The sequence below is a fragment of the Lynx canadensis genome, chromosome A1 (genome assembly GCF_007474595.2).
Source record: "Lynx canadensis isolate LIC74 chromosome A1, mLynCan4.pri.v2, whole genome shotgun sequence".
Taxonomy (NCBI): domain Eukaryota; kingdom Metazoa; phylum Chordata; class Mammalia; order Carnivora; family Felidae; genus Lynx; species Lynx canadensis.
In genome coordinates, this window is record NC_044303.2 from 185,406,973 (window position 1) to 185,423,115 (window position 16,143).

Below are 16,143 nucleotides of genomic sequence, written 5' to 3' on the forward strand. Positions count from 1 at the left end.
AAGTGAGTATCAAAAAAGAGAAATCACAGCAAACTGCAAATCTTTAAATGTTGACAAGTGTCACAAATACCACAAAACCTAGAAAAATATCCTAATGTTCTTGTTAATTAACTGACTGATAACGCTTCTGTAATAACTTTGTTCTATTCCTTTTATCTGCTTGCTCTTTGATCACCTGTCCATATGACAATAGGTTTTTACTCTAATTTTCAAGGGAATAATAAGGTAGTTCAAGTCTTTCTTCTAGCAGAGTGATCAAAATTCATCACGGAAGGTGGGATGACGTGCAACATCACACACAGGTGTACTCCCTGTTTGTAGTACTGAGATCTGTCCTCTTTTAAGACAGAAACTCTGACAAATCAGTTTTCATGATTCACAAAAGAAAAAACATGATGCATTTAAGCTGCCTGAATTACATAATCAAACATATTCCTCCACACTTCCATTTTGACTAGACGTCAGTAAAAACTGAATCCTCCTTCTATAACTTTATTTTTTTTTTCAATATATGAAATTTATTGTCACATTGGTTTCCATACAACACCCAGTGCTCATCCCAAAAGGTGTCCTCCTCAATACCCATCATCCACCCCCCATCAACCCTCAGTTTGTTCTCAGTTTTTAAGAGTCTCTTAGGCTTTGGCTCTCTTCCACTCTAACCTCAATAAATTTATATTTCTGATTATTTAAATGTACAAAACTCTTCTAAAAATAACAATAAATGTACAAAGTTCTTTCAAATCTGTCTTCTCTTCTCCCCACATACATTGGGTGCTAGCAGCAGTACAGTAATTCCTGTACTAACCAGGGCACACTTTCCCACTGCGTCTTCCCTGCAGGAAAATGATTACAGACCAGGGGGAGGGGAGGAAAGGTGCGTAGTGGAAGCAGAAAGAGCAGCTTGGAGGCTCTTGAAGCCACCTATGCAAAGGATGGCAGTGATTTAGACTAAGGTAATAGTGGTAGAGATAGTAAATGATCGGAGTCAGACTTATTTTGATAGTAGAGCCAGTACGATTTGCCACTTAGATATGAGAGATAAGAAAATGAAGTGGAAGGATACCTGGAAGGCTCAGTCAGTGGAGCATGTGACTCTTGATCTCTGGGTTGTGACTTTGAGTCCCATGCTAGATGGAGAGATTACTGAAAAATAAAATCTGAAAGAAAGAAAGAAAGAGAGAGAGAGAGAGAGAGAAAGAAAGAAAGAAAGAAAGAAAGAAAGAAAGAAAGAAAGAAAAAGAAAATGAAGTTGAGGATAATGCTAAGTAGATAACATGACCACACAGGAGTATTTCTGAGCACTTACTGAATGAATGCTTGTAATTCTGCCTAGCATGATGCATGGAACATAACTGGAGATCAATAAACATTAGTTAAATCTGAACCTTGTTTGTATTACTTTAAAAAAAAAAATAAGGAGAATAAATTGTATGGCAGGTCCTTTATCATTACTGTTAATGATAACAAGCATTTCTGAACATTTCTTTCACTGGCCTATGCAAATCTGTTCAGGACAAGATAAGATAACAACCTAGGCAAATATTTAAAATAAGATATTGCCAAAAAAAAAAAAAAAAAAAAGCACATAGAGCACAATCTTATATTTTTATCTAGGTAAACACAACTCACACAAAGGAAGATATCTAGGGTGGTCACTTCAGTGCAAATGAGCCACCAAAGCCTAATTCTGACTGGAGATGTTGGATTACCAACCATAATGACTTCAACCCTCAGCCCTAAACACCCCTTTGTAATTCCTATTGGACCCTAGCTTTGAAAGTATACCCTTGTATGCTCTAATTTTTAATTTGAGAAATTCTTACTTCGAATTTTTTTTAATGTTTGTTTATTATTGAGAGACAGAGAGAGACAGAACATGAGCATGGGAGGGGCAGAGAGAGGAGTAGACACAGAATCTGAAGCAGGATCCAGGCTATGAGCTGTTAGCGCAGAGCCTGACGTGGGGCTCAAATCACAAACCGTGAGATCATGACCTGAGCCGAAGACGGACGCTTAACCTACTGAGCCACCCAAGCACCCTGAGAATTCTTACTTCAAATCCATACATGAAATTTATCATTGATATTTGCACCATATCATTTCACCACTTGCTTCAGTTTGCACCATAGAAGGTCTTATTCTACAATAAAATATTTCGTTAGTGAGGTTTTGAATATTTCCTCTTTTTATCTATATGTTTTCAAAAATTTTGCAACAGCTATACATTACTTTGAGGTAAAAGTAAATATTTTTAATACAGTAAGACAAAAAAGGTTAATAAAAACTCAAGTGGAAATATTACTTGATAACATCTCAATAATAACAACTTCTTAGTAAATATAAATAAAATAGAACCTAGGGGCTCCTGAGTGGCTCAGTCATTTGGGCATCTGACTCTTGATTTCAGCTCAGGTCACAATTTCATGATTCATAAAATTGAGTCTCGAGTCACATTCTACGCTGACAGTGTGGAGCCTGCTTGGGATTCTGTCTCTCACCTTGTCTCTTCCCCTACCTGTTTGTGCTTTATGTCTGTCTCTCTTTTTCTCTCTCAAAAATAAATAAACTTAAAAAAAAAAGTTGAACTTAAAACTTTAACTAACCAGAATTATTGGGATAGTTAAGGATTGGAACATTCTAATGATTCAGTATAATATTTTTTTGTTTTTAGTTACATATAAATGAACATCACCTTTGTTCCCTGCCTTCCACCTCTTGCCCTAATTCTTCCGTTTTCTAATTCCTTCCCCCAAGAATATAGCATAACTTATTAAGAATTTCCAATATACCATATGCAAGACTTCGTAAATAGCATTTAGAACACTGGGCCTGAAGAAATCCTGAAGGCTTTGTTCTCTGGTAGAAGAGATTTATGTCAGTATTTACTACAAAATAAGGAAATTTCCTTAAAGAATCTGGCAAATATTGTAGGTTGGCTCATGCAATACTTATTCAAATTCCCTTTCCTTTCCTTCTGCTCCTATAAGAACTAGAGAGATACAAACCCACCTTTCCAGATGTCCTTGCAGCTAAGGGCATGCATGTGACACATTTATGACCAATGAGAAATAAGTGAAAGTCTCCTGGGAATTTCTTGGAACCTCCTATCTGCTAGTTCCTGTCTGGAATGCAAACAATGGTTTGAGTCAAAGCAGACATCTTGGAACATAAGGAAAAAAAGTAAGAGAATCCCAGGGCCTTTGAAGCACATATCCTTGCACCATTCATCTAATACCAGACATCATACACCTCCAGACATATTTATATGAGAAAGATGAAAACTTTATATGTTTTATGCCTATTACAAGTTCAGCTTTCTGCTACAGACAAAGGCAAGTCCTAACAAATCTGTAGGCCACATCCTAAAGTAACTTTAATGCCTTTAACTAAATCTCTACTACCTTATGTTCCAATATTAGCCACTTTATCCTGATATCACAATTTAGGAAAATACTAATTACTCCATGGTTCTGAAAAATTAAAATTGCTTACCAGGAAAAAAAAAAGATCACACTAGGCTTCTTAGACTCAATCTCCAATTAATATATTATACATTTGTAAAATAGGGACATGTAAAAGAGGCAAATGAAATAAAGTCACAAACCTGAGGAATTTCATAAACAGTAATTAGGAAAGTTAACAGTCTTCACATTTTATAAAGTTTTGTAAATTTTTGCACAGTTTATAAGTCCTGTGTTGTTAGCAAACCTTTCTATGTCAACCAACCAACTTTGCCATAATAAAGGTGACTGAGTGTTCAGAATGTGAAAAGGCCACTAAGTCCTAACTCAGAGATTTTTTCATCTAGTCCATGGCCAGGAGGGTATCTACATCCCCCCAAATAAGAAGAGTACAAGAGAGATTGAGGCCATGAAAAGGTAATGGGCAGAAGACAATCTTACCAAGATTACATTCCATAAAACAGAATTGGCAACATCTGCTCAATCTACTGTAGATAAACAGTGAACTATTTTCCATCTCATTAACTAAGAGGATGAGATATTAAATAAACCCCAGGGGCCTCATGCTTTGTTATCACGTTTAAGGCTTGGCCCAGACTTGCTGCATTAGCTAATCCTTGTAATGGTTTACAATCTAAAATCCTACATAATTTCTTTCTTTCTCTCTCTCTTCCTCTCTCTCATACGCGCACACGCGCGCGCGCACACACACACACACAAACACACACACACACAATTCCCAAATGGCTTAAAACCAAAAGTTCCTTCTTAATCTGACTGTCTAATTACTAGTCACTTAGCTTAAATTATTAACCATGTCTTCAGCTGTGATATATGATACCTGTAGGCCTGCAAACAGGATTCTAATAGAATTATCTAATTCTATTAAACTGCAAACAACTGCCCATTAAATATTTATTAGCCAGCTTGTATTCATTGAAGATAGATTGGAGTGTCAGCAAACCTCTAGGTTCCCTCTTCCTGGAGCTCTGTCACACAGAAGGTTGGGCCAAAACAGCCCATCAGGATCGTGCCAATTGATCAACTGCCAATTACCTATTTAATCAAAATCAATGAGAAAAAAAAAAGGTTTAGGAGAACTTACAAGGTATGGTATGGATTTTTTTTTAATACTTGGTTAAATAAGTAAATTGGTTTAAATCTAGCTAACTTGATTGTAAACACTTAAGGTTTATTTTACCATAGGAAAAACTGCTAGCAGTTAAATAATTAGATTTTCTTTTTCAGACTGGTGAATTGTATTTTTAATAAAGGAGTTGAAGAACTGTCAATTTTGGCCACCCAGGAGAGATGATTTTTGAGGCCACGCTTTCAGGCTACAATGCCTTCCTTCTTAAAGCCATATGAAAGATAACCTGACACCTTTGGCAGACAGCACTCCTTCAGATGGTAAGCATGTGGGCAGTTTTAAACAATTAGATTATGCAAGATGGCAAGTGTTCATTCACTAAAAATGCAAGAACCATCTGGATTCTCCCAGAGGATCTGGAGAAAACGAACAAGGAAAGTCACTCCTCTAAAGAAGCCACTTTCACATGAGTTGTTCAAAACCCCAAGTGTAAATCAATTCTTAATAGCAAAAGGCCATAATAAAGAATAAAAAAGAAGGGGAAGAATGTCATCTGACTCTTGTTCAACTAACTTTTCAGTAGTCAGAGAAAGACGGGCCAAAGAAAAACAGGAATTGCTGTAGCAAATAATCAGTAGTGATATATTTTTGCTTCCTGGTTGCTGTAATTAAGGATTCGATGTATAGGTTGATTCATACTTAATCAGCCTTATAGGTTGATTTTGAGGAAATACTACTATCCAGAAGCAAAATAATTAAAATAGACATGAAAATCGGCACTAGGAATCTCTAGTCATTTAAACACAAAGCAATGGGGAAGAAAAAATAAATTGCATTATATTCACATACTGGAATAAAGTATTGCAATGCAAATGGACAGACTATATAGCAACATAGAAAATGGATAATTTTGTAGACATCATGTTGAATGAGAAAGCCAGACCAAGAAAAAAAAGAAAAGAAAGAAAGAAACGAAAAAAATAGCAGATTCTGTATGATTAAATTTACACAAAATTCAAAAACAGGCAACATTAAGCTATGTTTTAAGTAGAATAATAGTTACCTTTTGGAGAGGGGAAAAGGGTAGTGATGGGAGAATTTTGGAGTAGCTTTCTATCCTTGATCTACAAGCTAGTTACAAAAATCTAGTCCCTTTGGGAAAATCTTTGCACTTTTCTTAATGTATGTATCCTTTAATAAAAAGTTTACTTTCGAAAAGTAAAGCAACAGAGCAATTTATTTGTGTGGCCTTAGGCAAGTCACTTATCTCTGAACCTCGAAGTTTCCATCATGTGTAAAATAAGCAGTTGGACAAGATAGTCTTCAGATTTCTGCAGATTGCAAAAATGCTTTGATTCTACAAAAGATCATTACTCTCACAAGGACGAACTGGATCAATAAATCTATACTGATATCAACCTCATTTTGGCAGTCAAATCTTTACTTAAATAGTAAATCTTCAATCTTTACTTAAATAGTAAAAAGCAAGTCTGGGGGCAGCATACCTACATAGAGAATCCTCCCTCTAGATAGGTAGATAGATACATATATAGAGATAGATATTCTCTAAAATAAAATAAAGCTGATAAAAAGGAGAGATAGGGAACTGTCTCACTGTCAAAAACCCATCCCTCAAGTTTCTTTCAGCTCCTCATTCACGTGTAAATATTTAATCTTTGAGTTGTCTTACCTCAAGAAAGTCCATGGCTCTGAAATCAGACAGGACTGAGCCTCACAGGAGTGTAAAAAAAAAAAAAAAAAAATCTACCCAAAAATATGTCCTCAGCACAACTACCTAAGTACCCAATGTTCCCAACATTAGAGCATCTTCTTTCATTGATCAGCCCTTCACCTCACAGAGAACTGGCCTCTGAAGACATAAGACAAACGACACAAGGTTTGTGCACATGGAAGAGGATGGTAGAAATCCAAAGCCTAGTGCATCTCTAGAAAAGAGGATGCTGACATTTGGTACCAAGATGGCATTTTCCGGCAAACTCAGAACCAAAAATCAAGAGAACATTGTAAGGGAATGGGAGCCAGGTATTCTCCCAGTGCTTAATCCCCACATAACACCAACTTAGTCCTGATTCTCCTCATGTCTCCACAAGAAAAATCCACACAATAAGAAAATAAAATTCCACCAATGTCTGCCTTTCTCTAAACAACCATAAGTCAACCAAATAAACTTTTCACTTTTTAAACTATTAATTATATATAGAACACTATAGGAGGACTGCTCAGAATTTCTCTTCACTCACTAAAGAAACCAGAGCATAGATCTCTCTGCTCATGAATCTCTGTAAGGAAATATTGGCGATTCATTGGGGAATGAGCAAATGTCACTAATTCACAACCAAAATAATGGGCAGGGAAAAAATCTTCATCCCTCATGTATGAAATATTACAACTTTTAAATTCACTAGTAGTGAACTTTTAAATTCTCTAGTAGTGAATCTCTTAAAAGGACAAAATAAAGTACAAATCAAGAATTGTTCTTGGAGGAATATTCCTGGATCATGTTGTCAGGAAACAGATAACATGTCATTTCTCCTTAGCTCTCAGGGAGAGTAGAAGTGTCTGGAGAGTATGCAATGAGCAGGTTACCTGCTGCTGTCTTTTACAAATCTTAAACAGAGACCAAAAACAGTTTGGTTGGTTTTTCTTAATAAGGCACATGCATCTCCAGAGAACACATCCTGACCAGGCAAAAAAACTGCCTCTAAATGTCTTTTCATGCCTTCCCAGCTGGGACCAGGGTTTTGTTCTCTCCTTTAAAGGCAAAGGGCTCTGCTACATATCTAGGGAAAGGATGGGACAGAATTATATTTTCAAGGCATTTGTTAAGGTGTCAGTCTGCTTCTCCAAATTGTAAAAACATAAGCTATTGTGCAAATACTATTTAACTCATGAAAAACGCCACTGACCTAAGCCCGGTATAGAAAGGTCCAGTGAAAAAATAGGCTTTTTCCACTCCTACAAGGTGGAAACAAGTTGGGAGAAGAGACAAGAACACAAACAAGGAAGAAGAAGAAGAGGGGAACTAGAGCTGTTACTGCATCCAGAATCATTCCATAAAGAATTTATGGCTGCATAGATGCTGAGTCTCACCAAGATGCTACTCATGTGGCCATCCTTTGAGGACTACTGTGCCTGAGATTTCTAGTCTCCTACCCCATATCCATTTTTCTACAATAATACAAGTCTTTTCTCTGTACATGGCTGCCAGGTTAAAGACTACACTTCCCAGCTTTCCCTAAAATTAGATGTGGCATGTGACCAGGTACTAGCCAATGGGAAATATGAGTAGAAGTTACTTGTGCAACTTTCTGGTCACATCCATAAAAAAATAAGACACGTGAAATTCTATTATTCTTTCTGGCTTTCTTCCCACTTGCTGGAATTCAGACATAGTGAAAGCACATGCCAAGCATGAAGAGCGGCAGAAGGTGTTCAGAGGCTGCTGGGTCCCCACACCATGGATCCACTATATAAGTCCTAGATGGCTTACACTCAGCAGCCAAAACCAATATCCTAAAATTCACAACCACCAATTGCTGTTGGTCGGTTCTTCATAATCCTCAGTCCCACTGGAGTGATGATTATTTCTGCTCTGGAGATTACCCAGGCTCCCGTTAAGCATGGATGATCCTCCACTTAACAGCCTGACACAAGGGTAATCTCACCCCACCATTACTACCAAGAGTGTGAGGTTACCACACACAGATGACTTTTAGGGTCATGGTAGTTTGAATCCAGAGCCCTGTCCTAATCAAGGCAAGGCCATGATGAACCAGTTGCAAATCATCCACAGAATCTAGTCAGCAGTGGCTTTAAAACCTCTGATGACAGCTCAATAGCCTTTTTTCTCCAGCTGGGAAATTTGAGAGGTGAGCCTGAGCAGGGTCACCTGAATAGATTGCATCTGCCAAGACTTGGTGGCTAAATAAATGAGTGCATGTGGAATGGAAATTAGGGGGCCAGACCTAAAATAAATTTAACAGATTGCCTCCTCTTTAAGGGCTCCTTTTAATCAGCTGGTTTCATGAGACTTTGCTTTGCAGAGGAGGAGATGTGACTCATGAGCATGCTTGCTAGAGACAGATGCTTGTGGGTTTTGTTGTTTTTTGGTTTTTGTTTTTTAAATTCTCTCATACAGGGATCCATAAGAAATTTGGGTGAGGAGAAAGGCCAATGATAAACATGATTTGAATCAAGGCAGATTTAGGGGGGTAAGATATACAGGATTTTTACAGACTCACAGTTCCTAAAACTATGTTCAAGGACATAAAAATGCGGGCACCTGCGTGGCTCAGTTGGTTGAGCATCTGAGCTCAGCTCAGGTCATGTTCTCACAGTTCATGAGTTCAAGCCTCACATGGGGCTCTGTGTTGACAGTGTGGAGCCACTAGGGAGTCTCTCTCTCCCTCTCTCTTTCTCTGCCACTCCCCCCACCTCAAAATAAATAAGTAAACTTAAAAAAAATAAAGAAAGGAAGGATGTAAAAGTAAAAGGTGAATCAGAGTTTTACAAACAGAGGAGCTTAGAGATCACCTAGTTCAACTCCATTTTCCTAAACACTCAACATAGTATATAATACTCAGTTGGCAATTAAATACAATTTTTGTAGTTGTTGAATAAATGATTGCCCAACTAGAAATTAAGAGAGATAAGTGATTCATCCAAGATGAATTACACAAGAAATACCCAGTTGAGCTAAGATGTGTCAATCCCAAGCTCAAGACATTTTCTACACTGCTTTCTCTCATTTCTACATAGCATAGTCTCCATTTTTTAAATGAGCCCCAAATTTCATGCACACACTTTCCTTTTCCTGGTGTCTGTATCAGTTAGGATGATACAAAACCTAGCAAAAGTAGCTTCAGTTAGAAGAGTATTTTACTTTATAGAAATCCAGAAATGAATTGTCTCAGGGTTGATTTTGATGGGTCAACATCATTGAGAACCTAAGAACTGTCCATCCTTCCAATTTCCCTTGCTCATGTGTTGCTTTCATTTGGGGTTCTATTTTTTCATGGTTGCCAAATAGTTGTAGCATTTCTTTTTATCTTCTATGAAAACTTCCAAGTAAAATAAAAGGGACAAGGGGCATCTGGCTGGCTCAGTCGGTAGAGCACGGGATCTCAGAGTTGTGAGTTTGAGCACCGCATTGGGTATAGAGACTACTTAAAAATAAAATCTTTTTTTAAAAAAGGAGGGATGAGAGTAAAAATGGCTTCCTTCTCAAATCACACTATTAATAAAAAGAAAAATAATTCCCAAAACCTTCAACATACTTCTCTTTATGTTTCACTACCAGAAATGAAACAATTCCTGGCATATTTCACCAACCACTGACAAAAAGAAATGAGATTGTGGTAACTGGCTTATTAGGCCAATCTTGATTCACCTATGCGAGCTGGGCACATTCTATCCCAAACAAATATATTCGTAAGGAAGAAGACTCAGTGGCTATCTGAAGACATCTATGAGATTCTGGCACATACACAGATTGCTCTGGCAGCTCTACTCAAGACTAAGCCCAAAGGTATTATATCCCAGAAATGTTAGATACAGGAGTATGAATTCAACTTAACAAACATTTGTCAATCACTTTCTGTTTACCAGTCTCCCCACAGACCGTGCAACTTAAACAACAGATAGAACTGATACTTTTCTTACCCTCAGGGAGCCCACTATACGAAGGCAGATAAAGACCACTAAATATGTTATTATAATCCAATATGATGTGTGCTCTTATGGGTAAAGTGCCCACACAAATGGGATAATGAAGACATAACTAGCCCACATACGGATGGTCAGGGACGGCTTCCAAGAGCAGGTGTCATCAACAGAATAAGTAGAAGCTAGTATGGAGATGTTATGGGACAAGCAGAGTGTGTTCCAGATAGAAGTTTTCAGCATAAGCCAAGTGCAAGAGACAAGTGAGAATATGATGAATCTGAAGGCTGGGGAAAAAAATTCTGTATGACTAAACCACTGAACATAAGGCAGAGGGATCAACTGAGACTAAAGAGGTAAGAGCTGGTATTCGAATTAGTCCTGTTTCAACTTTTTGCCAGTTTGATAAAGGATTCGCCATGACAGTCATAGGTGGAATCACAGGTGTAAAAACAACTAAAAGGCAGCAAGCACAAAGGCGACCTCCCCCGAGGAAATGGATCATGACATTGCTACTTGGTAACTCGCAATTCCCTTTGCCGATTCTGCATCTATTGAGGCTATTACAGACCAGGCTGAAAATAATGTACCAGTTCAGAGTGTGTCAACAGCTCCCCAGCAGAAGGACTAGTGTGGGTAATGAGTGTGCTTTGACAGCCCAAGGTCAGATATTTAACAATATTCCAGAGTTTAAGTATGATACACTGAGCGCTGTTTTAGCTTCTTACTTGAAAGGCTCACAGCTGCTAATATTTACAGAAATAGGAAGCAATTACAGTTCGCTGCCACAGGAGGAACTTAAATAATTTAAGACTCATAATGCCTCTGATTCTTTTCAAGCCATCTTTTCTCCAGAACCAGCTGCTTCTAGCTCTCAGTAAGCCCTCTGTTGAGAAGGCAGAGTCGCCCTGATGCACGGCACTGCTTTTGCTCGCCCAAAAACTCAAGCATACAGCTTTTTGGCATCCACGACATTTCTCCCACATTTGTACTTCATCTCTGGAAAGGGCCCCTTTTCTCACCAGCAATGAAACTCCGCAGCCATCTGCCCGGGCTAATCTGGGTAAACTGGCATGAGCAGAGAGAACCATAATGTAATTTCGCAAATTAAACTAATTTATTTCAGTAGCCATTTTCATGACACGGATGTGGTAGGACAAGAATAGAGAAGAAAGGGGAATGGGGGAGAAATAGAACATGTTGAATGCCAAACAGAAGAAAGTCAAATTTTAAGTGCCTAAAGTTTCCATGTGAACTATCCCAACAGTCTCTCCTTGCAATTCCATTGTGAATTCAGCTCTTTCCCATCATGGTCAACAACCTGATGAGTGGGATAGGAAAATGTAGACAATTGTAAATTTTTTAATTGAAGTTTAGATTGAAGAGCATCTAATATCTGCCTATCAAACAATCTTGGCAAAAATTAAAGAATATTGAGGTATCTGCTCCCATTATACAGTTTTAAAATATGACCAAGAATGTAACTGGTAAAGTTACTTCACCTGGGGATAAACACTTTTTATGTGAAAGGTGTTCTAGGATCTTTAGCTTCCACAATCCTATATTATCATCACAGCTTTTCTTGGGAGGACACCAGACTAGAAGAGAAAGAACATGTTTCCTGGCACTCAATGTATTAGCTTTTAAATCTCAGTTCTACCCCATTTTGTGCCTCCCAACTCTGAGTTGTTATCCCATGTTTCTGAGCCTCAGTTTCTGCACCGGCAACATGAAGATGATCTTATAAACATGTTTTAATCAGAATTAAATTATGTCAAGTGAAATTACATAGACTAAGAACCTAATAGTGGCTAAGCTATAAAAAGTGTCCAATGAAGCATGGCTCCATCCCTTCTCTCCCAATACCTGCTCTTCCGTTTTTCTCATCAGGATAATATATATACCTTTCCAGTGTCTGTAGCATTTGGGATAAATGCTAGTCAGCTGTCACTTGGAAAACACAAAAAAGAAGCACTTTTGTAATATCAGAAAGGGCCCTGTTATGGGTTGAGTTGTGTTCCCCATAAAATGTGTATGTTAAATTCCCCACTCCATTACCTCACGATGTGACCTTATTTGGAAGTAGAATCATTGTCAATGTAATTAGTTAATATAAGGTCATACTAGAGTATGGTAGGCCCCTACTCAATACATCTGAAAGAGAACACCATTTAAAGAGACAGGAAGGCCCCAAGGAGACCATCATGTGAAGATGAAGTGATGCAGCAGTAATCTCAGTGATGCAGCAGAAGCCAAGGAATACCAAAGATTGCCAGCAAACCACCAGAAGCTACGAGAAGGGCATGGAACAGAGCCTTCCTCATAATCCTCTGGAGGAATCAACACTGCTGACACTTTGATCTCCAACTTCTAGCCTCCAGAACTGTGAGATAATGAGTTTTTGTCATTTAAGCTGCCCAGTTGGTTGTACTTTGTCACAACAACCCTAGTAAACTAGTACGGTCCCATGGCTAAAGTTGTTTTCCACTCAGTGTACACATTAACAGCTTTCACCACTACAACCTTTTTTATAGGTTGTCAATGACTTTAGGTCTTTTGGGCAAACACTCAGTTGTATACTGTAAATAATATGGCTGACTTGGACAATTCTGGCTGGCTGAGAACACAAAGATCCTTAGTACACTGCCTCCTTAGTCCCAAAAAGCACTTTGAATAAGAGGTTTTATTGGCTCTGTTGACCTGGTTTTCTGTCCCACTAGGTATCAAGCTCCTTGAAAGCAGAAACTGTGTCTCATTCACCTTCAGATCCCAAAAAGATGTGGAAGGTACATAACATTTGTTGAACACCTTATTGTTTGCTAAGCACTTAAAACTTAGTTCCGCAAACTGATTTGGGTGCCTGTAATGTACCAGGCCACATCCTCAAACCAGAAGAGAGGGACATCAACATCCCCGTTTTATAAAAGAAGAAATTCAATTCAGAAAATTTAGGTAAAAAACAATAGAAAAGAAAATTAAGATGAAAATGGTGAAGGCTCTTTCTTTTTTATTGTATTTTGTAATATGATTTCAAAAAATACAAAATATGAATCCAATATACATATTCTTCTGGAGTCTGGACTCAGAGAACACAAGAAAGAATGAGGGAAGTCAAAGTGTCAGCTCCCCAGTAAATTTACAGGTGTCATCTGCCCAATAAATTCCCATAACATAAACCATACATTGTAAATAAACCACAGTATGACACAGTTCTGACCCTGAGCAGATGTAAGTAAAATCTAGAATACAGTCATTTCTCAGAAGAAAAGTCTGGCCCAGAAAGACTCATTCCCCTTCTAAATTATTTAATACTTATTAATTGTATCCTGCAAATTAAAATGCTAAATTAAAATCATCCCCTACCTTTTACTCTTCAACACATGAGAGTGCAGCAAATAACTATGCTAAAACCAAACAGCTGCATCAAATTCATATATGCATGTAGATCAAATCCAGATAGATGGAGAGGTCAATGATAGAAAGATAAATCTATATACGAATGCAGATATTATAGGAAAATGTTAACTTCCTTCAAAAATCTGAATACTTTCTCTCAAAACGGTGGCATTAAAGGATAGCATACTTCTCTACCTTTGAAACGTTTCTGGCACAGGTTTTTCTATTATTTTTTTAAGTTTGGTGTTGTGATATCTTGCATATCAAGACATAAACACAACAAACATATTTGCTGTAGGAGATATGGAACTCAAGGAGCAACCTTGAGTACTATGACAACATGCAACCCACCCCCTGCTGATTTTTCTGATCACAAAGATCCAACCCTTCCTGATAACTTGGGACCACTCTGGACCGGTGAGTACCTGATGGCTATGGTATAAATGTTTGTGCTCCCTGCCCCCCAAATTCATATGTTGAAGTCTTAACTCCCAAAGATGGTTATTAGGAGGTCGGGATTTTGGAGGTATTTAAACCATGAAGGGTGGAGAACCATGAATAGGATTAGTGCCTTATAAAATAGGCTCCAGAGAGATCCCTGACCCCTTCTACCATATGGTAACACAGCAAGAAGGCACTGACTATAAACCAGGAAGAGGGCTCTCACCAGAATATGACCATGCTGGTGCCTTGATCCTGAACTTCCCAGCATCCAGAACTCTGAAAAATAAATTTCTGTTGTTTATAAGCTACCCAATCTCTGTTACCTCGCTAAAACAGCCCAAATGAACTAAAACACTGATAAACCTTTGACAAATGCCCTCGGAGTTTGACATTTCTCTTGCCCATTTCACTGCCTATTTGTTGGTTTTTATCTCTTGCAAGCTCCTCATTTAGGGTATTATTCCATGAAGAGGGATGAAGAACCAACTTTACAGGATCCCACAGAAACTCCTAAAACAAAAAGTCCCTCCATATAGAGCCCTTCAACCAAATCAGACACGTTAGCTCTTGCCTGCAGAATCCAGATTCACTCTCAAAGAACAAAAAGAAAATCTCACCTCTGAATATTCATGGAGAATTGTTGCTAAATTAGCACCAAACTAGATGTCTAATGATTAACTAGATGCTCTTGATAAAATATCCAATCACAGCCTCACCTGGCAGTTATGCCTTGTTTTAGAGCACCTCTCAGAAGGGATGGCAAAGCATAACCCATTTTAGAAGCTACCTTCTTCTCTATAGGAAAACACATGTAAGCAATGAAATTCAATATTTACCCTGGATTCTTTTTCAAAGCAACTGTGAGCTTCTTGAGGAACCATGCATTTTTTATCCTGAACACCTGTCATGAGTTTTGGCACACCACTGGCTTCCAACAGATGTTGGACACGACTGACTGACAGAGAAGGTACTGAGATAAGACTAAGGCTAACATCACAGGTGAGCAAGAGGTATCACAAGTATATCTGTTTGCCTATCAATTCCCAAAACTAGTGGAAGTGTTTTTAATGTTTAACTCGAATAAGACTCTAAGAATATGAAAGTAGTGACTTACCAAGCCTGATTCCTTAGTGCCAAGATGTAAGAATCTCAATCATTGCTGCAAAACCCAAGCACAGTTGAAAAGACAACAAAGAAACTTCACACTTAACCATGTCAACAATTAACTTTTTTTTTGAAACATACAACATGTTTGAATTATTTGCTAGTCACTCAATCCTCTTGCATATTACAAGCTTTTGAGTTATGCCAGTATTATAAATAATTCCTGGGCTTTTAAGCTTTTTTAAATACAAAAGAAAAATTACACATGTACTGGCACAGGGAGAAATGACACAGAAAGTCCTCATGACCCAGATTATGCCTACTGCTCTCTGATATTTTTTCTTCCATATCTTTTTCATTCAAGATCATGTATACCTTAGTTCAAAAATGGGAACCTATATACTGTACTGTTTTTAATTTGTGGGTTTTTTTTTCATTTTTGTTGTCTTTAATGACTACACTTTTGTTGTTGTTGTTATTGTTGTTGCTGTTGTTGTTTTAGAAAGAGAGCATGAATGGGGGAGAGGGGCAGAGGGAAAGAGAGAGAGCATCTCAAGTAGGATCCACACCCAGCATGGAGCCTGAAATGGGACTTGATGCCACAATCAAGAGATTATGACCTGAGCCAAAATCAAGAGTTAAATTCTTAACTGACTGAGCCATCCAGGTGCCCCAATTTTTCTAATGCCTATAGTTTTTAAAATCAGATTAAAATGTTAAGTGATTAGCTAGCAAACATATACTGACAACTACATACTACTTATTTTTCATAAGTAATGAACAACTGCATGATTTGTACATTTCAATACCCCAGTAAAGCTGAGGTAATATAGGCAGAGACTGATCTCGGTTCAGAAATACATCAAAACCTAAAACTCAGGTAGTATACCAGAGCTTGAGAGATTGTCAACAAAATGTTGAAATTTCCAATATACACTGACCCTTAGGTGACTCTGATTAACT

General features: G+C 37.9%; 1 long non-coding RNA gene across 3 annotated transcripts in view; it reads right to left on the reverse strand.

Annotated features, from left to right (window-relative positions):
- Positions 1 to 16,143, reverse strand: part of LOC115522225 — a 98,310-nt gene that overhangs the window by 41,268 nt on the left and 40,899 nt on the right. Inside the window, exons 3-5 of one of the 3 annotated variants that reach the window (XR_003971291.1) lie at positions 15,191 to 15,235; positions 14,300 to 14,352; positions 4,429 to 4,520 (exon numbers count right to left, since the gene is read on the reverse strand). This is a non-coding gene — a long non-coding RNA (uncharacterized LOC115522225). The remainder of the gene's footprint in view (positions 1 to 4,428; positions 4,521 to 14,299; positions 14,353 to 15,190; positions 15,236 to 16,143) is intronic. The other 2 variants (XR_003971294.1, XR_003971295.1) reach the window with 2 other exon arrangements.